The sequence below is a fragment of the Haliotis rubra genome, unplaced genomic scaffold (genome assembly GCF_003918875.1).
Source record: "Haliotis rubra isolate DU_JTF1 unplaced genomic scaffold, ASM391887v1 Scf141, whole genome shotgun sequence".
Taxonomy (NCBI): domain Eukaryota; kingdom Metazoa; phylum Mollusca; class Gastropoda; order Lepetellida; family Haliotidae; genus Haliotis; species Haliotis rubra.
In genome coordinates, this window is record NW_025765348.1 from 439,048 (window position 1) to 465,632 (window position 26,585).

At 44.8% G+C, this 26,585-nt stretch overlaps 1 long non-coding RNA gene across 1 annotated transcript; it reads left to right on the plus strand.

Annotated features, from left to right (window-relative positions):
- The first annotated feature begins 1,018 nt into the window (after window positions 1–1,018).
- Window positions 1,019–26,210, plus strand: LOC124269004. Its single transcript, XR_006896399.1, has 3 exons — window positions 1,019–1,033; window positions 12,726–12,735; window positions 26,072–26,210. It is a non-coding gene; the product is annotated as an uncharacterized LOC124269004 (long non-coding RNA).
- Window positions 26,211–26,585: the final 375 nt, after the last annotated feature.

A 26,585-nucleotide genomic window follows, 5' to 3' on the forward strand; every position in this document is an offset into this window, starting at 1 on the left:
TTCTTGAATGAATAAAATATGTTTCAATCAATAAACACAATCAAACCTCTCAGTGAGGTTTTTTTATGTTCCATAGTAACTGATAGTAAAAACAATTTTGAGACGGATTATCATTTAATGACAACATAAGTTCTATTTACACACAATCAAACTGCTCAGTAACGAACCTGTTTCTGACTCAACCTACTCTACTCATTAGACAGAGGAATGTTCCATTATACCCGTAGGTGTTACCCTAATTAACTTTCTAGTTCAGTGTCTGTCAATCGACTGTCTGTCAAATGGGTGTGTGTCAGTTGGGCGATAACCGTCGTTAGCAATAACAGGACAGGCATACTAACATTTAGACTAGTCTCTGAAATGAACATATTTTACTGAAAAAAAGTTCATAGTAAAAAATAATAAAATATAATGAAAAAGGGGTGTGAGACTTTCTTCATTGAAGCTGAGGAAATCTAGACTTGCCACATTTTCTAGACTTGCGTGGGCTTTCTTGGATATATTTACTTCAGGGTCTGTCCCACTACACGTGTCCTACTCCACGTTGACATCCCGTGCGCCATGGTCATTAGGCCAGATCGCTGACTTCTGTCAAACCTTAATTATCCTCGTGTTGTGACTTGATTGAAACAACATCGAATCTTGGCCGGTCATTACTTGCAGAATCATATATCCTTGCAAACACAATGATTCTTATACACTTCAGATGGATACAGCAGCTTCAATTATCAACATGAGCAGTACCTTTGTACATTACACCGTGCTGGGTCAGCATATTTCATGTGGCACACATGGTGAATACAACAAACTGCTGTACAGCTGAACGCTAGCTTATTTAAAACTGTGGACATTTTATTAGCAACTTGAACGGTTTCTACTAAGAGTGAGTTTAGTTTTACGCCGCACTCAGCAGTATTCCAGCTATATGGCGGCTCTCTGATAATAATCGAGTCTCGACCAGACATTCCAGTGATCAACATCATGAGCATCGATCTACGCAACTGGGGTTTCTACTACGACTGACACCAAGTATGTAGGATCAGCCGTTTTTTAACGATGGAACAACTAACAAACATTCTCTCCAAGATTTGGAAACAAAGGCCCAATTCGAATTTCGTGTCAGTCATATGAACAGTAGACATATTCAAAACAATTTATGTCGTTGGGTAGAAAATTAAAGGATATGGCATGGACATTGCACAAGGTTCATTCGCAAAACAAACACACACACACACACACACACACACACACACACACATATATATATATATATATATATATATATATATATATATATTAGTCTGCTGCAATAGGGGCGTGTGTTCCACGACAAGATGCTCATTACCAACATTTGACTGGACATTGTAATTAGCGTCATGTGGAAGATAGTATCGTAGTGGTATTGTTTATGAACAGCTACATATTCATATGCATAATATTTAGCGGTTAGTAGACACATCGTTATCAGCGTTAGGACCTACAGACAAACATACAGCTGAATCCCTATACCTGCTGAATCCCTATACCAGCTGAATTACTATACCAGCTGAATCCCTATACCAGCTGAATTACTACACCAGCTGAATCCCTATACCAGCTGAATCCCTATACCAGCTGAATTACTATACCAGCTGAATCCCTATACCAGCTGAATACCAGCTGAATTACTATACCAGCTGAATTACTATACCAGCTGAATTACTATACCAGCTGAATTACTATACCAGCTGAATCCCTATACCAGCTGAATTACTATACCAGCTGAATTACTATACCAGCTGAATTACTACACCAGCTGAATCCCTATACCAGCTGAATCCCTATACCAGCTGATTTACTATACCAGCTGAATCCCTATACCAGCTGAATCCCTATACCAGCTGAATCCCTATACCAGCTGATTTACTATACCAGCTGAATCCCTATACCAGCTGAATCCCTATACCAGCTGAATTCCTATACCAGCGCGAGGAAAGTCCTTAGAAAAAGATACCAGCTGAACCCGTATACCAGCGTGAAAACGTCATGTGCACATATTTACAGAAACATCTTTACGTGTTTCGATCCTTAAAATAAAATCAAACTGTTTAAACATTCCAGAAGAATCAAAACGTTAATGATGCTGACACTGCGTATGAATGAGCATTACTTAGCATTGTTAATGTGATCCATATCGACATATCTGGAGTAGCTTAATCCAGACAGTTATTGTCCGAAAAGAGGGGGTTCTGAGCAAGTGAGGTCTCCGAGTGTAAGCAAGAGGGGGTTCTGGGCAAGTGGGGTCTCCTTGTGTAAGCAAAAGGGGTTTCTGGGCAAATGGGGTCTCCGAGTGTAAGCATTTAGATACCTGGACGGATTGCAATATATTCCACAGTTGTTTTCTGTTTGTCTTTATCGACAAATCTGGAGTATGGCTTAATAAAAGACACTGATTGCCCGAAAAGAGGGGTTTCTGAGCAAGCGGGGTTCCCGAGTGCAAGCAAGACGGGTTTCTGGGCACGTGGGGTATCCGAGTGTAAGCAAGAGTGTTTTCTGGGCAAGTGGGGTCTCCTTGTGTAAGCAAGAGGAGTTTCTGAGCACGTGGGGTCTCCGAGTATAAGCAAGACGGGTTTCTGGGCAAGTGGTGTCTGCGAGTGTAAGCAAGAGGGGTTCTGGGCAAGTGGGAACCCGAGTGGAAGCATGAGGGGTTTCTGGGCAAGTGGTGTCTCCTTGTGTAAGCAAGACGGGTTTCTGAACAAGTGGGGTCTCCGAGTGTAAGCGAGAGGGGTTTCTGGGCAAGTGGGGACTTCGAGAGTAAGCAAGAGGGTTTTGGGGGCAAGTGGGGTCTCCGAGTGTAAGGAAGAGGGTTTTGGGGGCAAGTGGGGTCTCCGAGTGTAAGCAAGAGGGGTTTTGGGGCACGTGGGGTCTCCGAGTGTATGCAAGAGGGGTTTCTGGTCAAGTGGGGTATCCGAGTGTAAGCAAGAAGGGTTTCAGGGCAAGTGGGGTCTCCGAGTGTAAGCAAGAGGGGTTTTGGGGCACGTGGGGTCTCCGAGTGTATGCAAGAGGGTTTTCTGGTCAAGTGGGAACCCGAGTGTAAGCAAGAGGGGTTTCTGGGCAAGTGGGGACTCCTTGTGTAAGCAAGACGGGTTTCTAAACAAGTGGGGTATCCGATTGTAAGCAAGAGGGGTTTCTGGGCAAGTGGGGTCACCTTGTGTAAGCAAGAGGAGTTTCTGAGCACGTGGGGTCTCCGAGTATAAGCAAGACGGGTTTCTGGGCAAGTGGTGTCTGCGAGTGAAAGCAAGGTGGGCCTCTGGGCAAGCTGGGTCTCCGAGTGTAAGCAAGAGGGGTTTCTGTGCAAGTGGGAACCCGAGTGTAAGCATGAGGGGTTTCTGGGCAAGTGGTGTCTCCTTGTGTAAGCAAGACGGGTTTCTGAACAAGTGGGGTCTCCGAGTGTAAGCATTTAGATACCTGGACGGATTGCAATATATTCCACAGTTGTTTTCTGTTTGTCTTATCGACAAATCTGGGTATGGCTTAATAAAGACAGTGATTGCCCCGAAAGAGGGGTTTCTGAGCAAGCGGGGTTCCCGAGTGCAAGCAAGACGGGTTTCTGGGCACGTGGGGTATCCGAGTGTAAGCAAGAGGGGCTTCAGGGCAAGTGGGGTCTCCTTGTATAAGCAAGACGGGTTTCTGGGCAAGTGGTGTCTGCGAGTGTAAGCAAGAGGGGTTCTGGGCAAGTGGGAACCCGAGTGTAAGCATGAGGGGTTTCTGGGCAAGTGGTGTCTCCTTGTGTAAGCAAGACGGGTTTCTGAACAAGTGGGGACTCCGAGAGTAAGCAAGAGGGTTTTGGGGGCAAGTGGGGTCTCCGAGTGTAAGCAGGAGGGTTTTTTGGGCAAGTGGGGTCTCCGAGTGTAAGCAAGAGGGTTTTGGGGGCAAGTGGGGTCTCCGAGTGTAAGCAAGAGGGGTTTCTGGTCAAGTGGGGTATCCGAGTGTAAGCAAGAAGGGTTTTGGGGGCAAGTGGGAACCCGAGTGTATGCAAGAGGGGTTTCTGGGCAAGTGGTGTCTCCTTGTGTAAGCAAGACGGGATCTAAACAAGTGGTGTCTCCGAGTGTAAGCAAGAGTGTTTTCTGGGCAAGTGGGGTCTCCTTGTGTAAGCAAGACGGGTTTCTGAACAAATGGGGTCTCCGAGTGTTAGCAAGAGAGGGTTTCTGGGCAAGTGGGGACTCCGAGTAAGCAAGAGGGTTTTGGGGGGGCAAGTGGTGTCTCCGAGTGTAAGCAAGAGGGTTTTGGGCAAGTGGGGTCTCCGAGTGTAAGCAAGAGGGTTTTGTGGGCAAGTGGGGTCTCCGAGTGTAAGCAAGAGGGGTTTTGGGGCAAGTGGGGTCTCCGAGTGTATGCAAGAGGGTTTTCTGGTCAAGTGGGGTCTCCGAAGTGTAAGCAAGAGGGTTTCTGGGCATGTGGGGACTCCGAGAGTAAGCAAGAGGGTTTTGGGGGCAAGTGGTGTCTCCGAGTGTAAGCAAGAGGGTTTTGGGCAAGTGGGGTCTCCGAGTGTAAGCAAAGAGGTTTTTGGGCAAGTGGGGGGTCTCCGAGTGTAAGCAAGAGGGGTTTTGGGGCAAGTGGGGTCTCCGAGTGTATGCAAGAGGGTTTTCTGGTCAAGTGGGGTCTCCGAGTGTAAGCAAGACGGGTTTCCGGGCAAGTGGCAACCCGAGTGTATGCAAGAGAGGTTTTCTGGTCAAGTGGGAACCCGGAGTGTGTAAGCATGAGGGTTTCTGGGCAAGTGGTGTCTCCTTGTGTAAGCAAGACGGGTTTCTAAACAAGTGGGGTCTCCTTGTGTAAGCAAGACGAGTTTCTAAACAAGTGGGGTCTCCGAGTGTAAGGATGAGGGGTTTCTGGGCAAGTGGTGTCTCCTTGTGTAAGCAAGACGGGTTTCTGAACAAGTGGGGTCTCCGAGTGTAAGCGAGAGGGGTTTCTGGGCAAGTGGGGACTTCGAGAGTAAGCAAGAGGGTTTTGGGGGCAAGTGGGGTCTCCGAGTGTAAGCAAGAGGGGTTTTGGGGCACGTGGGGTCTCCGAGTGTATGCAAGAGGGTTTTCTGGTCAAGTGGGAACCCGAGTGTAAGCAGAGAGGGGTTTCTGGGCAAGTGGGGACTCCTTGTGTAAGCAAGACGGGTTTCTAAACAAGTGGGGTATCCGATTGTAAGCAAGAGGGGTTTCTGGGCAAGTGGGGTCACCTTGTGTAAGCAAGAGGAGTTTCTGAGCACGTGGGGTCTCCGTGTATAAGCAAGACGGGTTTCTGGGCAAGTGGTGTCTGCGAGTGAAAGCAAGGTGGGCCTCTGGGCAAGCTGGGTCTCCGAGTGTAAGCAAGAGGGGTTTCTGTGCAAGTGGGAACCCGAGTGTAAGCATGAGGGGTTTCTGGGCAAGTGGTGTCTCCTTGTGTAAGCAAGACGGGTTTCTGAACAAGTGGGGTCTCCGAGTGTAAGCATTTAGATACCTGGACGGATTGCAATATATTCCACAGTTGTTTTCTGTTTGTCTTATCGACAAATCTGGAGTATGGCTTAATAAAAGACAGTGATTGCCCGAAAAGAGGGGTTTCTGAGCAAGCGAGGTTCCCGAGTGCAAGCAAGACGGGTTTCTGGGCACGTGGGGTATCCGAGTGTAAGCAAGAGGGGCTTCAGGGCAAGTGGGGTCTCCTTGTATAAGCAAGACGGGTTTCTGGGCAAGTGGTGTCTGCGAGTGTAAGCAAGAGGGGTTCTGGGCAAGTGGGAACCCGAGTGTAAGCATGAGGGGTTTCTGGGCAAGTGGTGTCTCCTTGTGTAAGCAAGACGGGTTTCTGAACAAGTGGGGACTCCGAGAGTAAGCAAGAGGGTTTTGGGGGCAAGTGGGGTCTCCGAGTGTAGCAGCAGGAGGGTTTTTTGGGCAAGTGGGGTCTCCGAGTGTAAGCAAGAGGGTTTTGGGGGCAAGTGGGGTCTCCGAGTGTAAGCAAGAGGGGTTTCTGGTCAAGTGGGGTATCTGAGTGTAAGCAAGAAGGGTTTCAGGGCAAGTGGGAACCCGAGTGTATGCAAGAGGGGTTTCTGGGCAAGTGGTGTCTCCTTGTGTAAGCAAGACGGGATCTAAACAAGTGGTGTCTCCGAGTGTAAGCAAGAGTGTTTTCTGGGCAAGTGGGGTCTCCTTGTGTAAGCAAGACGGGTTTCTGAACAAATGGGGTCTCCGAGTGTTAGCAAGAGGGGTTTCTGGGCAAGTGGGGACTCCGAGAGTAAGCAAGAGGGTTTTGGGGGCAAGTGGTGTCTCCGAGTGTAAGCAAGAGGGTTTTTTGGGCAAGTGGGGTCTCCGAGTGTAAGCAAGAGGGTTTTGTGGGCAAGTGGGGTCTCCGAGTGTAAGCAAGAGGGGTTTTGACAGGGCAAGTGGGGTCTCCGAGTGTATGCAAGAGGGTTTTCTGGTCAAGTGGGGTCTCCGAGTGTAAGCAAGAGGGGTTTCTGGGCATGTGGGGACTCCGAGAGTAAGCAAGAGGGTTTTGGGGGCAAGTGGTGTCTCCGAGTGTAAGCAAGAGGGTTTTGGGCAAGTGGGGTCTCTGAGTGTAAGCAAAGAGGTTTTGGGCAAGTGGGGTCTCCGAGTGTAAGCAAGAGGGTTTTGGGGCAAGTGGGGTCTCCGAGTGTATGCAAGAGGGTTTTCTGGTCAAGTGGGGTCTCGAGTGTAAGCAAGACGGGTTTCCGGGCAAGTGGCAACCCGAGTGTATGCAAGAGGGTTTTCTGGTCAAGTGGGAACCCGAGTGTAAGCATGAGGGGTTTCTGGGCAAGTGGTGTCTCCTTGTGTAAGCAAGACGGGTTTCTAAACAAGTGGGGTCTCCTTGTGTAAGCAAGACGAGTTTCTAAACAAGTGGGGTCTCCGAGTGTAAGGATGAGGGGTTTCTGGGCAAGTGGTGTCTCCTTGTGTAAGCAAGACGGGTTTCTGAACAAGTGGGGTCTCCGAGTGTAAGCGAGAGGGGTTTCTGGGCAAGTGGGGACTTCGAGAGTAAGCAAGAGGGTTTTGGGGGCAAGTGGGGTCTCCGAGTGTAAGCAGGAGGGTTTTTGGGCAAGTGGGGTCTCCGAGTGTAAGGAAGAGGGTTTTGGGGGCAAGTGGGGTCTCCGAGTGTAAGCAAGAGGGGGTTTGGGGCACGTGGGGTCTCCGAGAGTGTATGCAAGAGGGTTTCTGGTCAAGTGGGGTATCCGAGTGTAAGCAAGAAGGGTTTCTGGGCAAGTGGGGTCTCCGAGTGTAAGCAAGAGGGGTTTTGGGGCACGTGGGGTCTCCGAGTGTATGCAAGAGGGTTTTCTGGTCAAGTGGGGTCTCCGAGTGTAAGCAAGAGGGGTTTCCGGGCAAGTGGCAACCCGAGTGTATGCAAGAGGGTTTCTGGTCAAGTGGGAACCCGAGTGTAAGCATGAGGGGTTTCTGGGCAAGTGGTGTCTCCTTGTGTAAGCAAGACGGGTTTCTGAACAAGTGGGGTCTCCGAGTGTAAGCGAGAGGGGTTTCTGGGCAAGTGGGGACTCCGAGAGTAAGCAAGAGGGTTTTGGGGGCAAGTGGGGTCTCCGAGTGTAAGCAGGAGGGTTTTTGGGCAAGTGGGGTCTCCGAGTGTAAGCAAGAGGGGTTTTGGGGCAAGTGGGGTCTCCGAGTGTATGCAAGAGGGTTTTCTGGTCAAGTGGGGTCTCCGAGTGTAAGCAAGAGGGGTTTCTGGGCATGTGGGGACTCCGAGAGTAAGCAAGAGGGTTTTGGGGGCAAGTGGTGTCTCCGAGTGTAAGCAAGAGGGTTTTTTGGGCAAGTGGGGTCTCCGAGTGTAAGCAAGAGGGTTTTTGGGCAAGTGGGGTCTCCGAGTGTAAGCAAGAGGGGTTTTGGGGCAAGTGGGGTCTCCGAGTGTATGCAAGAGGGTTTTCTGGTCAAGTGGGGTCTCCGAGTGTAAGCAAGACGGGTTTCCGGGCAAGTGGCAACCCGAGTGTATGCAAGAGGGTTTTCTGGTCAAGTGGGAACCCGAGTGTAAGCATGAGGGGTTTCTGGGCAAGTGGTGTCTCCTTGTGTAAGCAAGACGGGTTTCTAAACAAGTGGGGTCTCCTTGTGTAAGCAAGACGAGTTTCTAAACAAGTGGGGTCTCCGAGTGTAAGGATGAGGGGTTTCTGGGCAAGTGGTGTCTCCTTGTGTAAGCAAGACGGGTTTCTGAACAAGTGGGGTCTCCGAGTGTAAGCGAGAGGGGTTTCTGGGCAAGTGGGGACTTCGAGAGTAAGCAAGAGGGTTTTGGGGGCAAGTGGGGTCTCCGAGTGTAAGCAGGAGGGTTTTTGGGCAAGTGGGGTCTCCGAGTGTAAGGAAGAGGGTTTTGGGGGCAAGTGGGGTCTCCGAGTGTAAGCAAGAGGGGTTTTGGGGCACGTGGGGTCTCCGAGTGTATGCAAGAGGGGTTTCTGGTCAAGTGGGGTATCCGAGTGTAAGCAAGAAGGGTTTCAGGGCAAGTGGGGTCTCCGAGTGTAAGCAAGAGGGGTTTTGGGGCAAGTGGGGTCTCCGAGTGTATGCAAGAGGGTTTTCTGGTCAAGTGGGGTCTCCGAGTGTAAGCAAGACGGGTTTCCGGGCAAGTGGCAACCCGAGTGTATGCAAGAGGGTTTCTGGTCAAGTGGGAACCCGAGTGTAAGCATGAGGGGTTTCTGGGCAAGTGGTGTCTCCTTGTGTAAGCAAGACGGGTTTCTAAACAAGTGGGGTCTCCTTGTGTAAGCTAGACGAGTTTCTAAACAAGTGGGGTCTCCGAGTGTAAGCAAGAGGGGTTTCTGGGAAAGTGGGGTCTCCGAGTGTAGACAGGAGGATTTCTTGGGAAGTGGGGTCTCCGAGCGTAAGCAAGAGGGGTTTCTGGGCAAATGGGGTCTCCGAGTGTAAGCATTTGGACACCTGGACGGATTGCATCATATTCCACAATTGTTTTCAGTTTGTCTTTATCAACATATCTCGAGTACAGCTTAATGGAAACAGTGATTGTCCGAAAAGAGGGGTTTCTGAGCAAGTGGGGTCTCCGAGTGTAAGTATGAGGGGTTTCTGAGGAAGCTGGGTCTCCGAGCGTCAGCAGGAGGGGTTTATGAGGAAGTGGGGTCTCCGAGTGTATGCAAGAGGGGTTTGTGAGCAAGTGGGGTCTCCGCGTGTAAGTATGAGGGGTTTCTGAGCAAGAGGGGTCTCCGAGTGCAAGCAAGAGGGTTTTCTGGGTAAGTGGTGTCTCCTTGTGTAAGCAAGAGGGTTTTCTGGGCAACTGGGGTCTCCGAGTGTAAGCATTTAGACACCTGGACGGATTGCAACATATTCCACAGTTGTTTTCTGTTTTTCTCTATCGACATATCTGTAGTATAGCTTAATCCAGACAGTGATTGCCCGAAAAGAGGGGTTTCTAAGTAAGTAGGGTTTCAAGTGCAAGCAAGAGGGGTTTCTGGGTAGGTGGGGTCTCCGAGTGTAAGCAAGAGGGGTTTCTGGGTAAGTGGGGTCTCCGAGAGTAAGCAAGAGGGTTTTTGTCTGGGCAAGTGGGGTCTCCTTGTGTAAGCAAGAGGGTTTCTGGGCAAGTTGGGTCTCCTTATGTAAGCAAGAGGGGTTTCTGGGCAAGTGGGGTCCCCGAGAGTGAGCATTTAGACACTTGGACGGATTGCAACATATTCCACAGTTGTTTTCTGTTTGTCTTTAATTAACGCAGCTGCGCCAAAAGCGCTAATCATTACAATAATTATACCTTTCCTTTCCTCGATGTCAATGGACACGAACGTGATGTAAATCTTAGGGCCTTTGTACAATCTCTGGAGACAGGAAATTAACATGTATCTTTCAGGCTGAGAACATTGTTACTTAGCTGATTGAAAGAAAATCGATATTAGGGATCTACAATTATACCCCACCGGGGATATACGCTCTCGGACACAATAAAATATACTCTGTATACACTCCGACAATATAAATCATGAATGGAACAAAGACCGACCTAGTCCCGGTTCTAATAGATACAACCTGATGTTGATACAGTAATGAAGTAAATCACACTGCAATATGCAGAACCTCTGTGCACTAACAACAGTATCTGTGACGTCACTGTAAGAAGTATATATATATTGCTGCAAAATAACAAACCCAGAAAAGCCCTTCCTTTAACAGAAATTGAATCATTATTATATTTTATCACATATGCTATTGGGATTTCTTTTAATACAAAGAGTCCAAAATATTCCTTGGAATGAGTGAGTGAGTTTATTGTTACTCCACTTTTAGCAATGTGGGGGACACCAGAATCAAAATGATATCATTTGTGATTATGCACATATACAATGTTTGACACCTGGAACACTGATACACGATGAATAACACAGTCACATAACAGGTGCGCAAAACTGCTTTTGATATATTTACAAAATAGCGACGAAGGTTTATCCTATCTGAGCGAGTCTTGTAGTTTTAATGCTTCTTTGGGATTGAGGGGATTGGAGGTGGTTGACAGCCTCAGACAGGGCCGCGTCGCGCCATGTTCAACGTTGTAGAGGTTACCTGTTTCAAACTGATATGCCATATTAGATCACCGGCAATAGGACTCCTGTTAGAACTATCTACGTGGGACCTGGAGTAAGTCCCAAATCTTGGCGGGGCGATTATATGGACTGGTGGTCAGGTAATGTGGGTGATTAGGTGTCATCGTACCGGGATTATACTTGGTAATTTACAAACCCCGTTGGTAACATTTCCCTCCCATCCCTTCACAGGAGCAGATACAGCTTTTTGAGGGAAAAAAGGGGGGTGGGAAGTGGGGTTAGGGCACACTCTTGAGAAAAGGGGTGGGGGGTTGGGGGTGCACACTATATTTTCACCCATTTTCACGGGTCATGTAATAAACTTTCAGGACAAAAGTCGGGTGCGCACCCCTGCACCCCACCTCTGGATCCGCCTATGATTTCATATTTCTGGGCAGACAATATAAGTTTTGGAGCAAGATGTAGACTGCCATGCTACAGAATGTAAAAATAATAAGAGGCATTTAGAAGTTGTAGCAGTGGGGAAGGATAACAATGTATGGACGAAACAGTCTTCACTGTCCCTTTGTTTACACTGCTGGCTGCAAGTGTTAACGCTTAGTATCTTAAGCAATGTGTTGCTATTGTTAACTGGCTTCTCTATGCTATTGCAGCCATAACCCTATTGTCATGTAGAAACACCCCTCACACTTAGGTGAGGTGAGGTGAAATTGGGTTTAACGTCGTGCTTGAGAATATTTCGCGCATATGACGACGTGCATGCGTGTGTATGTGTATGTGCGGCTGCTTGTACTAGCCCAGCCCAGCTGGTTTTATAGTGCTAGCCCACTGAGATACCATGCCGCAGCGAAGAATGAATACCCCTCTCAGACACATTATACTGACTCCGAGCCGACCAGTCCTTGTTGTACCCATTAATGCCGAGCGCCAGGCAGGGACCAACAAGTACCATATTTTAACGTCTTTTGGTATGACACGGTCGGGGATCGAACCCGCGACCTTCCGCTCTCCGGGCGGACGCTCTAACCACTACACCACGGAGCTCACACTTAGGGGATAACTGTACTGTGTTTGACGAATTGGGGACGTACACCGGTGGACGCGTAAGCGGAGCCGATATAACGTTAAATCTGCGGCTATATAACCACCGGTATACGTCCCCAATTCGCCAAACATAGTACAGTTATCCCTATTCTAATTCAACTCTTTTTACGCATTTTTTCGTGAAAGAAATTCATTATTGAAGCCAGGTCAAAGTTACTCTAGGTCAAAGGTTAATCATATCACTCCTTGAACTTACACAATCGCCAGAAAAAGTAGTTCACTCTTCAAACTTAAACACGTTTATTATGTGCACACTGACTAAATCTGACAATGATGAATAAATCATAGTGTTAAAGCTAAAATGGACGAAATTGTCATGAAACCGCCCTCTAGTTATCAGAAATGAGCAGACCGTTGCGAGTTGTTTGAAGTAAACTTACAATTAAATTTATGATACTGTTTTGTCTTTTTCAACACAAATTCCATCCATTTTAGCGGAATAGGGGATTTAACATACCTAGGGCTTCTGCAAATGATAATGCCCTGAAAACAGCGTTACCCAAATAGTGTAGGGATACATTCAAAGATTTTGGTGAATCGGTTTTAAAATTGCGACCGTATATGCTGATTGTACGGTCGGAAATTTATAGCATTGACCAGTCAGAACTCGTGTTTCATACGAAGTTGAATTAGAATTGTATATATGTCTCTCAATCCTTATTTTGTTCCTCATTTGCTTGACAAGTGTTAGAACCTACACCGAAACGTCGCTCTCACTAGAACTTGTCCATCCATATTGCGTTATCATTCCTTGGAAAGTGATTGAGTGAGTTAGTTTAGTTTTACGCTCAGCAATATTCCAGCTATATGGCGGCGGTCTGTAAATAATCGAGACCAGACAATCCAGTGATCAGCAGCATGAGCATGGATCTGCGCAATTGGGAACCGATAACATGTGTCAACCAAGTCAGCGAACCTGATCACCCGATCCCGTTAGTCGCCTCTTACGACAAGCATAGTCGCCTTTTGTGGCAAGCATGGGTTGCTGAAGACCTATTCTACCCCGGATCTCCACGTGTCTTCCTTGGAAAGTATACAGCCGTGTTTGATGGTGGCTGAAAAGGAACCAACAAGAAGTGATTGTTCGATGGAAATAGATGTGATATAGTATCACAGTTGTGCTTCCGACCTTACGTTTACAGTGAGTTAGTGAAGAGTGAGTTTAGTTTTACGCCGCACTCAGCAATATTCCAGCTATATGGCGGCGGTCTGTAAATAATCGAGTCTGGACCAGACAATCCAGTAATCAACAGCATGAGCATCGATATATGCAACTGGGATACGGTGACATGTGTCAACCAAGTCAGCGAGCCTGACCACCCGACCCCGTCAGTCGCATTTTACAACAAGCATGGGTTACTGAAAATCAATTCTAACCCGGATCTTCACGGGTCCTTACGTTTACAGCGTTTCCACGACTGTTTCCATAACAGTAACGGCAAATCCAATATTGAAGGGTTTACTTTCTTTAGTCCGACTGTTTATGCGCAACCATTGCCTGAGAAAAGTCATTTCCAACATATTCGATTGAACCAGATAAATAACAGGAAATTGGTCAACACTGTCTAAACAAACACCTTTTTTAAAACAACATTGCGGATAATTAATTATTTAGAAGTCTTCCATGTCGTGTGAGGAATTCCCTGGATCGGGATTTGAAATAACACAACCATAAATGTTGTAGGTTGTTGTGCGGACATGATATATCTGTGGGATATCGAACTGTACACACGAGATCTAACCACATTCAGTTCATTGACACATCCATTCAGGCTCTTGTCGTACACGTCTGGTGTAACATTGACACATCCATCCAGGCTCTTGTCGTACACGTCTGGTGTAACACTGACACATCCATCCAGGCTCTTGTCATACACGTCTGGTGTAACACTGACACATCCATCCAGGCTCTTGTCGTACACGTCTGGTGTAACATTGACACATCCATCCAGGCTCTTGTCGTACACGTCTGGTGTAACACTGACACATCCATCCAGGCTCTTGTCATACACGTCTGGTGTAACACTGACACATCCATCCAGGCTCTTGTCGTACACGTCTGGTGTAACACTGACACATCCATTCAGGCTCTTGTCGTGACACACACGTCTGGTGTAACATTGACACATCCATCTCAGGCTCTTGTGATGCACATCCACACGTCTGGTGTAACACTGACACATCCATTCAGGCTCTTGTCGTACACGTCTTGTGTAACATTGACACATCCATTCAGGCTCTTGTCGTACACGTCTGGTGTAACACTGACACATCCATTCAGGCTCTTGTCGTACACGTCTGGTGTAACATTGACACATCCATCCAGGCTCTTGTCGTACACGTCTGGTGTAACATTGACACATCCATCCAGGCTCTTGTCGTACACGTCTGGTGTAACATTGACACATCCATCCAGGCTCTTGTCGTACACGTCTGGTGTAACATTGACACATCCATCCAGGCTCTTGTCGTACACGTCTGGTGTAACATTGACACATCCATCTATGCTCTTGTCATACACGTCTGGTGTAACATTGACACGGAAATCATGTACACAGTGAGTGAGTGAGTTTAGTTTTAAGCCGCTTATAGCAATATCCCAGCAATGTCATGGCGGGGGACAACAGAAATGGGCTTCATACATTGTACCCATGCGGAGAGTCGAACCCGGGGCGTAACGAGTGAATGCTTTAACCATTGGGCTACCCCACCACTCCTGTACACAATGAGTGAGTGAGTGAATATGGTTTTACACCGCTTTAGCAATATTCCAGCAATATTCCAGCAATATCACAGCGGGGGACACCACAAATGGATTTCACACATCTGCACACAATGAAACGAAATATGACGCGCAATACAAACAACAAAATGAACGACAACCCTAAAGTGGCTTGTGTTCATCATATTGTAAGGCTAACGATTCAGTGTGTGGAGTTTACCTCATCTGCATCTGAGATATCCGATTATTGGTGGGTTGGGTGGTAAACGTAAAGAGACGCACCTTGTATTCGTTTAGACGGTACTTTTTGGAATTTGGTTTACCTACTCCGACCCTAAACAATGGAAAATATATATGTAAAGTCCACTTTGTACACCTGATATAATGAAAACATACATATATAGCACAAAATATGTGGATAAAAATTTCAAACAATAAAAAAATGCAGAGTGAGAGAGTCAGTCAGTTTAATTTTACGTCGCACTCAGACATATTTCAGCTATATGGCGTAGGTCATTAAGTAATTGAATCTGGACCAGACAATCCAGTGATCAACAGCATGAGCATCGATCTGCGCAATCGGGATACAATGACATGTGTCAACCTAGTCAGCGAGTCTGACCACCGATCCCGTTAGTCGCCTCTTACGACAAGCATGGGTTACTGAAGATCAATTCTAACCCGGATCATCAGGCGTTCAATCTGAAGAGACCAGCTTCATAAAGACGGCATTGACAATATATTCAAATAAATTCTTGAAGAACGAAAATGAAATCTAATCTCTCTATTAGATGCGTTTTAGTCACACTGAGACCACACACAGCAATATTGTGCTGAGATATGCTATGGATCTTGGCCCCCTTTCACAAAGCTCGTGCAGGGCTACGACTAACTATCGCAAGTCAATGTTACAGTATAGAAGGTAGGAATACTACGAGAAAAGTTACGAGACTTTAGGCTTACGAGAGCTTTGTGAAACGGGGTCCAGCTGGTGAAACGGGTTTACAACTGTACAAGACACGATATCGACACAGTTCACTATTTGTTTCGAGGGAGGAGTGCAGAGAAAAGGACGAAAGGATGGAGACGGCACAGTACAGGTTAATGAATCAATAACTTTGTCGGCACTTGTGCACGTGCTTCTCTAAACACCTGGCTGTCCCTTTCTCTGCACTCCTCCCTCGTAACAAATAGTGAACTGTGTCAATATTTTAATGATAGTTTGTTAAACAACTTTTTTAATTTTAGGACATAAATTCTGCTAAACAAATCACAGAGTTGGTCTGATATTTTGATTATGATCAGCGTTTCATTGAGTATTATATGTTTATTAGTTTTTAGTTAGATTGCAATTCATCGGTCCGCTTTTGAGCCAAACGCACTATAAATATACAGATATACATGAACTTTATATGTAAGAAATTTCACTTGCTGGTTAAAGTTTTCGAAAAGTCGTCATGAAATGACCTTCAGGTTAGGTTAGCAGAATTTCTGTTCTGTTCATTCAGAACAACCACACGGAAACTTTAGTCAAGCAGAAAACAGATTTCTCGAGCAATACATGGTTTCGAGCATGCACCTCTTTTCACTACGCTTTGGAAAGTATTATAACAAAATTCCTGATTCAGAATTTGAAAATTGAACAAAAGAGCCCAATGGAATGCCTTAAAGATGGCTGAGATTTTATTGCAGTACTTCCAAAGGGCTGTGTGAACTCTACTTCGGTCAAATATTTCGTCTTTGAAGCGAGAGCTTGACGACGATATCAACGGAGTCATTCCCGGCCAACTAGTTCGGGACAACCCGAATGCGGGTTACGGAATGAGACGAATGGTGACGAATGTAGTCGAACAGTCTGTTCTGCCTGTTTCTCTATCCCAGAGTCGCATGATGGTCCGAGTGTAACTTTCCTGACCAGGTACAGTCCGTTTGACCTCATTTGAGACCGATGAATTGCTCACTAACACAAAATCTAATACATGCAACAAAATCAAACTTTGCACAGTCACATGAAATCGACAGACCAACTCTGATAAAATTTGTCTCATAATTTTAGACACCCGAATAAAAAAGTTGTTTAACAAACGATCATTATTTTGTTGTCACTTTTCGCTATTTCTTACGAGGGAGGACCAATTGATGGTAGAACAGCCAAATAACCAACAAGCGTGTGCAGTGAAATTTCAATTTCACACGTACAACTCGCACACCTGGCTGTTCTACCAGCAAGTGGTCCTCCCTCGTAACAAATAGCGAAAAGTGACAAGTGAAACGTGAAGTGAAAGCACTTTTCGCTGTGCAAAGTTTGATTTTGTTGCATGTATTAGATTTTGTGTTAGTGAGCAATTCATCGGTCCCAAATGAAGTCAAACGGACTATAAGCGACGCTGTAATTGGTGGAATGAAAGATCGTTCTGGCGTGACCAATAATGAGATAAAGTCAGATCTGTTTTTAGCAGTAGCAAGAACTGATCCGACTGAAAGACAATAGTGAGTGAGTTTTGTGCCGCTTTTAGCAATATTCCAGCAGCAATATCAAGGCGGGGGACACAGAAATGGTATCATGCTGTTGTTCATTGGATTGCCTGGTCCAGACTCGATTATTTACAGACCGCCGCCATATTGCTGGAATATTGCTGAGTGCGGCGTAAAACTAAACTCACTCACTCACTCACTCACTCACAGAAATTAGCTTAACACATTACCATATGGGGAATCGAACTCGGGTCTTCGACGTGACAAGCGAACGATTTAACCACAAGGCTACCCAATCGCCCCTTTGAAAGAAAATAAACCAAGACAATCTCTGGTAATGTGTATCGAAACTAAATGAATTTACAGAAATAACGTCGGACAATTGCAATCGACCCCGATACGGGATTCGAACCACGGACCTTCAAATATGTGGTCGGACGCATTGTCCACATGACCAAAGAGATTCACTTCGTCACCTGAGGCGGAAAGGACTTATTTTGGATGAATCGACGATCTGCTGCACTGGTTGACAGTTTACACGTGACAAATACTGTTCTCGATGTACCGACTTTGATCCGTTTGCATCCGTGAACGCATGCAATTATGAACCCCCCAGTCTGAAACGTCTAAACAACACACTTCTTCCAGGCAACCATCAGTAGACGCTGCGGATACGACAGATTAATGCAGAAATTAATTTCAGGCGTTCCTGTACTTCGTGACACTAGTTAATGTCTCGCTCAATGTGTTTCACGAAAGGCGTTGTTTATATCCATATGAGTGCACGTCGCTGTGATAGAGAAGTTATTAACAATCTGTCACTCAAACCAACATCATCAGAGACTTGGAAATGGTCGATGGCAATCTGGCAAAATCATTGTACCTCGATCGCTCATCCAGATGAACACCGACTCCCAGAACACCTGACCACAACCTAATTATTTCGCGACATAATTAGTGCCAAAATAATGGTCTACCTAGCAACAGAGTGGTATATATTATGTCTTCTTTAGTCTATCGGCACCATTTTATGAAGCGTTCAGGTAGAGTTCGGATGAAACGGAACGTACAATGACCAGGTCATGAAGTTGTATTCAATATACAATACGTGTTAACGTCAGTGCAATTTATTAGAGTGCTCGCGCATCCCACGCAGTTCTTGACACGCGTATTGAAAGGATATGTGTTCCTATTGTGGTTTATCGTGCCATCTTCTACTGTAGCTTCTCATTAGCACAGGCGATTAGAGAACAGGGATTCAGTGCGCAAACAGGGGAAGGGTTACCCAGTTCTCTAGGGCGTCGATATTACCTTACAGAGTTGCGTCCCCTAGGGTAGCAGAAGTATGGGATTCTGGTTTCGAATCTCAGAAGTGTCCTGATCTAACACATCTACTACTACTACTACTACTACTACTGCTGCTACTACTGCTACTACTACTACTACTACTACTACTAGTGCGTAGGGCTGTGGGGTAGCCTAGTGGTGGTTGACACACACGGTACTGAATTTGTGAACTGACCACGCCGAAGACCCGGCTTCAATTCCCCACATGGGTACAATGTGTGAAGCCCATTTCTGGTGTCCCCGGGTGATATTCCTGGAATATTGTCAAAAGTGGCGTAAAACCGTACTCACTCACGAGTGCGTATTGTAACTACTACTGCTGCAAGTACTGTCGCTACTACTAACTGATATCATAAACACTACTACCACGCTTAATACTACCACTGCTGCTACTACTACTACTACTACTACTACTACTACTACTACTACTACTACTACTACTACTACTACTACTGCTACTACTACTACTACTACTACTACTACTACTCACTACTACTACTGCTACTACTACTACTACTACTACTACTACTACTACTACTGCTACTACTACTACTGCTACTACTACTACTACTACCACTACTACTACTACTACTACTACTACTGGGTTAGTCTACTAGTGGTTAAAGCGTTGGCTCGTCACGCTGACCACGCCGAAGACCCGGGTTCGAATCCCCACATGGGTACAATGTGTGAAGTCCATTCCTGGTGTTCCACCGCCGTGATACTACTGCTGCTGGAATATTGCTAAAAGCGGCGTACTACTACTACTCAGTCACTCAGTACCACTGCTGCCACTGCTATTAATACTACAATTGTCTAATGTTACCACCACTACTACGGCTTCTATTACAGCTACTACCACAACTACTGCTCCTGTTACTACCACCACTACTACCACCTCTGTTACTACTAATACTACAAACTATTTTAATACAATGACTTCCAACATCCATACACTATGCCAACTTGGTACTGAAATGTTCACAGTGAGACACAAATGTACCAATTGAAATGGACCAGTGAAGATCCGGGTTAGAATTTGTCTTCAGTAACCCATACTTGTAAGAGGCGACAAACGGGATCGGGTGGTCAGGCTCGCTGACTCGGTTGACAAATGTAATCGTATCCCATTTGCGTAGGTCGATGCTCATGCTGTTGATCACTGGATTGTCTGGCCCAGAGTCGATTATTTACAGGCCGCCGCCATACAGTTGGAAAATTGCTGAGTGTGGCGTTAAACAACAAACCAACCAACCAATCGAAATAGCTGTGTCGCGTTCACGCGGGCGTTTGCGCATTCAGCTGTAAGAACCGGTTACTCCTGTCGGGTTATAAAATCATCTTACATCTTACTCCATTACCGTTGTGCCGTCAACAAAGTCGACAGCAAACATCTGAAAAATTGAATAAACACACTGCCATCAATAACGTGCTTTCTACACCTGCCTGTATGTTGTCCATTTACTGTGAATCTGGTGTTGACAATCAAACGTGTGTTTTGACATGAAACGGCAAACAAACTATACTGAAAGATGAGTTTAATATTTATCCATTGTGAAAGGTGTAGAGTAATGGGCAGTGTTTGATCTAAAAGGATATTGATTTTCTGCAGTTTTATTGAGTGGTGTTTTGCTAGATCCTTCTTGTACAAATGATTAAAGTGACACACACACTCTGTGAAAATATTATGTTTTGGTTGTCATGGATAAGACACTGAGGGCACTCAAGAAAGATACATTCCCCTGTACAGCCTAGCTGCACGGACTTAATTAACCACGACTGAAGATTTATCATTGCATAAAACATTTTAAAGACCGTTCTATTGAACAGAATGCTCTGTTGTGCTGAATATATACTGACGGAAAAAAGTAACTGTGCATAACATAAAATTGCATGAAATAAAATCTATTTGAAAAGTTATAAAAATAACCCTAAATATTAATTGTAAATTTATAATGCGCCTTAATAATTGTGAATTTATAATGCACCTTCCATGTACAAGGTACATGCTCAAAGCGCTAAGAGACAATGTCATTATTATTAACCTGGATAACCCAAGCTGACTGTGAGGCGCTAGAAGGTTAATAGTCACATGACTTATCCCACTGGGTACCCATTTTCTGCTTGGTGAACAGAGGCAAGTTTGAAGAAAGTCACTTGCCTAAGGTGAGACCATATCATGTATTACATGTGCTTCGTTGTGGGGCAGGACTGAAGTCCTAGAAACTCTCAGGAGTCTCCCTAAACATCATGAAGCTGCCACGGTCACCAGGACTCTCCGCACCCAACATTGCTCTATTTCAATTGATTTGTCTCCGCTCCGTGGGTATGCTAGAGACTGGAATGGCTTAAAATGAAGTGGCCAGACACTTTGGTGTCCATCGAAACACGATCTCATCTCTTTGGAGGGATTTTCAACATAATGGGAACACGACGTCACGTCAGCAAGGCAACCACATTTGGCTGACCTATCTGAGGAATCGATTCCAGACTGCCAGTTTGAATGCTCGGACCATTCCTGGCTGACGTCCAATCAGTTCCAGGACTGTACGGAACCGACTGGAGTCCAACATCCGGCCCTGAGATACCTCCAATTGTGCTCCAACGATACAGGCACGTCTTGCCTGGTGCAGACAGCATCTACGGCACATGAAACAGGATTGGGATGGTGTTTTGTTCACTGACGAGACGAGATTTCATCTGGAGAGCTCAGATGGTGGGGCAAAGGTTTTCACGGCGAGATGAACGGTATGTTGACGCTAGCGTTGTTCATCGTCAGCAGTTTGGTGGCGAAAGCGTTACGATATGGGGGTGAATCACATCTCATGGTTGGGCACAACTTGCGTTGTCATTGTCAATGGCAATCTGCTCTGCGATACATGGATGAGATCATTGGGCCTCATGTGCAGCCGTTCATTCAAGGAAAGAGAGGTAACTTCATGCTTCAGCAAGATTATGTCCGTCCACATGTCGCTCATGTTGTGACAGACTCCCTGAGACAGCAGTACATTCTGGTTCGCCCCTGACCAGCTGTTTCTCCGGACCTGCATGTTCCATATCGAGCACGCCTGGGATGAAATGCAGCATCATTTACGTTAAGTCCTGAATCAGCCATTGACGTTGGCTGAATTTGGATAAGCGTTGGCTCAGACATTGAACAGTATTTTCCAAGCTTTCTTCAATCGCTTAGTGGCGTCAATGTGTCGTTGTTGTTAAGTCTGCATCAACTCCAATGGTGGACACACACGATACTGAATTTATGAACTGACTTTTGGACACCACATCTCTTCAAGGGCGGGTCACGATGCCTTGTGTCAAAATCATACAGATTTCGATACTATCCAGTCAACAGTTAAATAGTGATCCAAGAAAATACCACAAATCATTGTTATCATTTTCTTGCAGTTAAAATGGTATAAAATCAAATAATGCACTTTATTCCAGCAGTAGCAGATAGCCCATATAGTCGTAGATTTATATATGTAGTTGTTTTGTTGTTTAACTCTGGTGTGTGATGATCAAGCTATATGACGTCGCTCTGTACTTTTGTATATAATCGTGTCTCGACCAGACAATCCAGTGATTGATATCTTGAACAACGACTAACGTAGCTGCGATGACATGCATCAACGAAGTGAATGAGTGAGTGAGTGCGCATATTACATTATGTATTATATTATATATTATTACATATGCTATTGGGATTTCTTTTAATACAAAGAGTCCCAAAGATTCCTTGGAATGAGTGAGTGAGTGAGTTTATTTTACGCCGCTTTTAGCAATATTCCAACAATATCACGGCGGGGGATACCAGAAATGGGCTTCACACATTGTACCCATGTGGGGAATCGAGCCCGGGTCTTCGCCGTGACGAGCAATCGCTTTAACCACTAGGCTATCACCGGAGTAGGCCATTATTAATGAGAACGGTCCTAATTTCTTCGCCGTGTAATTTTGTGACAGATTTGGGGTTTTTTTCACGAGCAATCGCTTTAACCACTAAGGCTACCCCACCGCTGTCATCAGCGGTGAAGTTTATGCCAAACTGAAAATGAGCGGCATCGTGCAAGTTGATTGTTCGAAACTGGAATTGCACAAAATGTTTTTGGAAGGTGTTGTGGTGTTCATTGCAACAACACTGGATCATTCTTGGGCTGGTATCGACAGATTAGCAACGGTGAGTGAGTGAGACCACCGTGACCGCTTTCAACACCATCATCTACACGAACATGACCGTCTTCATGACAACTAATAAGGTCATAGAAAAACACACAACGAAACCCTCCTCACGAGAGACGCTAAGACGTGGTGAAACAGGGTTTGACGACCCGTGAAAGATTATTTGACTCATATATTGCTGACACGAACATTTCGATCTGTATCTATGTGCGTGCGTGCACTAATTCCATATATCCACATATTATGCCAGTTTTATCCATCTGAGATACAATGCTGCAGCGCCAAAGATGACAAGAACAAATACCATATTTTAACCTGATTTTGGTATGACGCAGTTTGAAAATCGAACGCCCGACCTTCGATCCCCAGGCAGCCGCTCCATCCAATACACCAGTGTCTTCAAGATGGTGAGCATGGTTAACGTTTTACGCCACTTTTAGCAATATTCCAGCAACATCATGGCGGGGGACACCAGAACCCGGCCTTCGGCGTGACGAACGAACGTTTTAACCACTTAGGCTACTCTGCCGCCTCCATCCAGTCTACTCGAGATCCAACAGATCGTATTATCGATATCACATTATTATTATAATAATATTTGGATTTATACTCGTTATATACTTGTCACAATATCACGGCGGGGGACACCCAGATCGTATTATCGATATCACAGTATTATAATAATAATGGATTTACGCCGGTTTTGGCAATAGGCCTATTCCAGCAATATCACGGAGGGGGACACCAGAGTGGGTGAGTGAGTGAGTTTGGATTAACGCCGCTTTTAGCAATAGGCCTATTCCAGCAATATCACGGCGGGGGACACCAGAGTGGGTGAGTGAATTTGGTTTTACGCTGCTTTTAGCAATATGCCAGCAACATCACGGCGGAGGACAGCAGAGTAAGTGAGTTAATTTTTATGCCGCACAGCAATATTCCAGTGGCGGTCTGTGAATAATCTAGTCTGGACCAGACAATCCATTAGCATCGATTTACGCAATCGGGATACGATCGTCAAGGGTCAGGGACACCAGAAATGGGCTTCACACTGTGTACAAATGTGGGGAATCGAAACCGGGTCTTGTGTGTGACGCTTCTAACGCACAAAATGCACACACACACACACACACACACACACACCACACACACACACACACACACACACACACACACACACACACACACCTCGAGCTCATTAGCAATAATCGTGACCAGCGACGTTCCGAACGTCTACAAGTAACGCCGCATCGGCATCTGCGAAATTGGTTTCAGGCTGCAACTTTCACATCCTGGCATCTCTTGTTAAGTCACCGATTACAAGAGCACGATCTCTGTCCACGACCTCTAGCTGTACGTCCAATTTTTCTGAAATTCGAAATGAGAGCCTCAGCTTGTGGTTACTCGACTGGGGGCAAGTCCATTTGTAAGAGAGTTGAGGTTTTATCCCGACAACCGTGATGGCCACCGGCGTCGTTGATAGAGCGTTACGCTGACAATCATGTAGGTCTACGTTCTGCATTCGGTCGTAATGGTGTGCAGACATGGTTTTATCGATGGAACTTTGAGAGGTGTCGGGACCTGTGAACCATCCTCCATCCTTTCGTTAATCGGAAATGTGCTGGATGAAATGAAACATTGTTCCAAACCGGCTTCCAAATCATACCTAATGCGACAATCACACAAGTCTTTCTTCACCATCGTGTGTCGTCGATCACAGGCAAATTGTAGCGCAAATAGATTTGCGCAACAGAGAGATAAATGACCAGTCTCCCTATATGCGTGCGAAGATTGGTCATTTTTCTCTCTGAACTTTGCGCAAATATGCGCTTGCCTGTGCGTCGATGTGTTCTGATGACATTGCACTGGTTACCCATCCGACAACGTATCCATTACAAAATATTGGTACTGATGTTCAAAGCCTTGCACAACACGGCACCAGTTTATATCTCTCAGACCTTGTGCAAGAATATCAACCAACACGCCATCTGAGGTCATCACAACAACACATGTGCCAGACAGTAGTCAGCCGGACCAAAACATTTGGTGAAAGGTCTTTTCAGGTTGTCGGCCCAGCTTTGTGGAACAAATTACCCCTCTCTCTTCGATCAGTAGAGACATTCAGTACTTTCAAATCCAGATTAAAAACTCATTTGTTCAGCATTGCATACGGAGTTCAGCAGCGCTCTTGAGCAGTCTTCTTAAGACTGGATATTAGCGCTATATAAATGTATATCAATGTAATGTAATGTGATGATGTGGTGCTGTTATCTGGCTTGTGCCACTGTTAATGGTGGCCATACCCGATACTTATTTTCAGTCTGAGATGGTGTTACAGAAGACATCTGTTGACACCATCCTGATGAATTCATGTTTCATGGTCATCAGTATATCGATCTGTTGGAATTTGTTCTTTGCTAGGGTATATTTGATGATATTTCCCACGGTAATCAGTGATGCACCGGTATGTTTCTCTCTGCTCAGTCATCGAGTTCAGTGGATCGTCGGGTTGAATAATGTAAGAGAACAGTTTTACTAGACACTACAGTAAAATATTCAGTAACCAGACAATGATCGATCTTTGCGGATATGTGGCACTTCTATTAGTTGCTGCTGACCGTGAAATAAGATCCATTTTTCATCATTTGCTTGAAACGTCGCATCTACTGTAACAAAGAAGTTATCTGTCCATAAAAAGTGTTATATTGAATACTTCATCTTCAGACTGGTGTTTTTTGTAGATTATGAACGTAGATATTGCGATGTATACACCTTTCAGTTTGCTAAGGACCATCACTTTAAAAGTTTCCAGGCCAAATTGTCTGGATCTGTTGAAATACCAAACAATAGTTGGTGTAGAATTATTAAATGAGCAAATGTACCTCGTCCGGTGTCACACACCGCGAACAGAAATACGTCAGACCACCTATCAAAATGAGAGTGGCTGATCAAACCTGAAACGTTAAAAAATAAATCACGAAAACAAATTCATTGTCCAAAAAGCAAATGTCAGTAGCTCTAGAACATTACTTCAAAACTGGAGGCCAATCAGTTTGCTTTGTATAAACTTATCAGCTCCTGCATTGCACATAGATTAAAATTACTTTAGATGAACTTATTCACTCGAACCAAACTGGTTTTATAGCGGCCAGGACTATTAGTGAAAATACAAGATTGTTAAATGATATAATGTTTGAAACAAAGAAACAAAACATTCCTGGTTTGCTGATTCTGACTGATTTTGAAAAAAGCGTTTGAGACTGTTTCAAAAGATTTTATCAACCTAGTTTTACTTAAATTTGAATTTAGCCCTGAAATGATAAGATGGATAAATATATTAACTTATGAAACAACATCTTGTGTTATCCAACATGGTAATGTCTCTGACTTCTTTGCAAATGAAAGATGATGTAGACAGGGAGACCCACTATCCCCATATCTTTCCCTCTTTGTTGCTGAGATTCTTGGTTGCATGATAAGAAATAATGAAACCATCAAAGGTATTGTCATAAATGACAATGAATATAAATTGGATCTAAACTATTTCTTGATGGAACCGAAGAGAGTTTGTACTCTGCTTAACACTCTAATTAATACTTTTCACAAAATGTCAGGTTTGAAAATTAATTTAGATAAATCAAAAGCAATCTGGAGTAGATCAAAAGCTAAATCTATTGATAAAATATTTAATGATCTGAAAATTGAATGATGTACTACATGTAGGTATTAAATTTACACCAGATCTTGAAGACTTATGGGTAATCAACACCAGAAAGAGACTGGAGGAAATTAATAGCACTCTTAGCATCTTGGAGAAAAGAAATTTAACACTTATTGGTAAAATAACAGTAATAAAAACTCTAGCAATCTCCAAATTGGTTCATATTTTCAATTCCTTGCAAAGCCCAACCCACCAGCAGACTTTATCACTTCTCTTGAAAAAATGTTTTTTAAATTTATTTGGAATGATAAAATAAAAAGGAATGTAATTAAAAACAACTATGAAGAAGGAGGTTTGAGAATGACTGATACAAAAACATTTATAGACGCTTTGAAATTATCGACTTTAATACGGTATTTGAAAAGATGTGATAAGGATCACCCATGCAATATGCCTTTCAAAGACATTTAATTTTGGAGCCAATCCTGAAACTCACATTAAGATTGAAAATCCTTTTTGGCATGCATGAGCTAAAAAACATGGCAACTATTCTGCCAAAAACATTATATTGACCAAAGTAACATCAATGAAATTCTAGCCCAACCATTATGGTTTAATCAGTTTTAAAA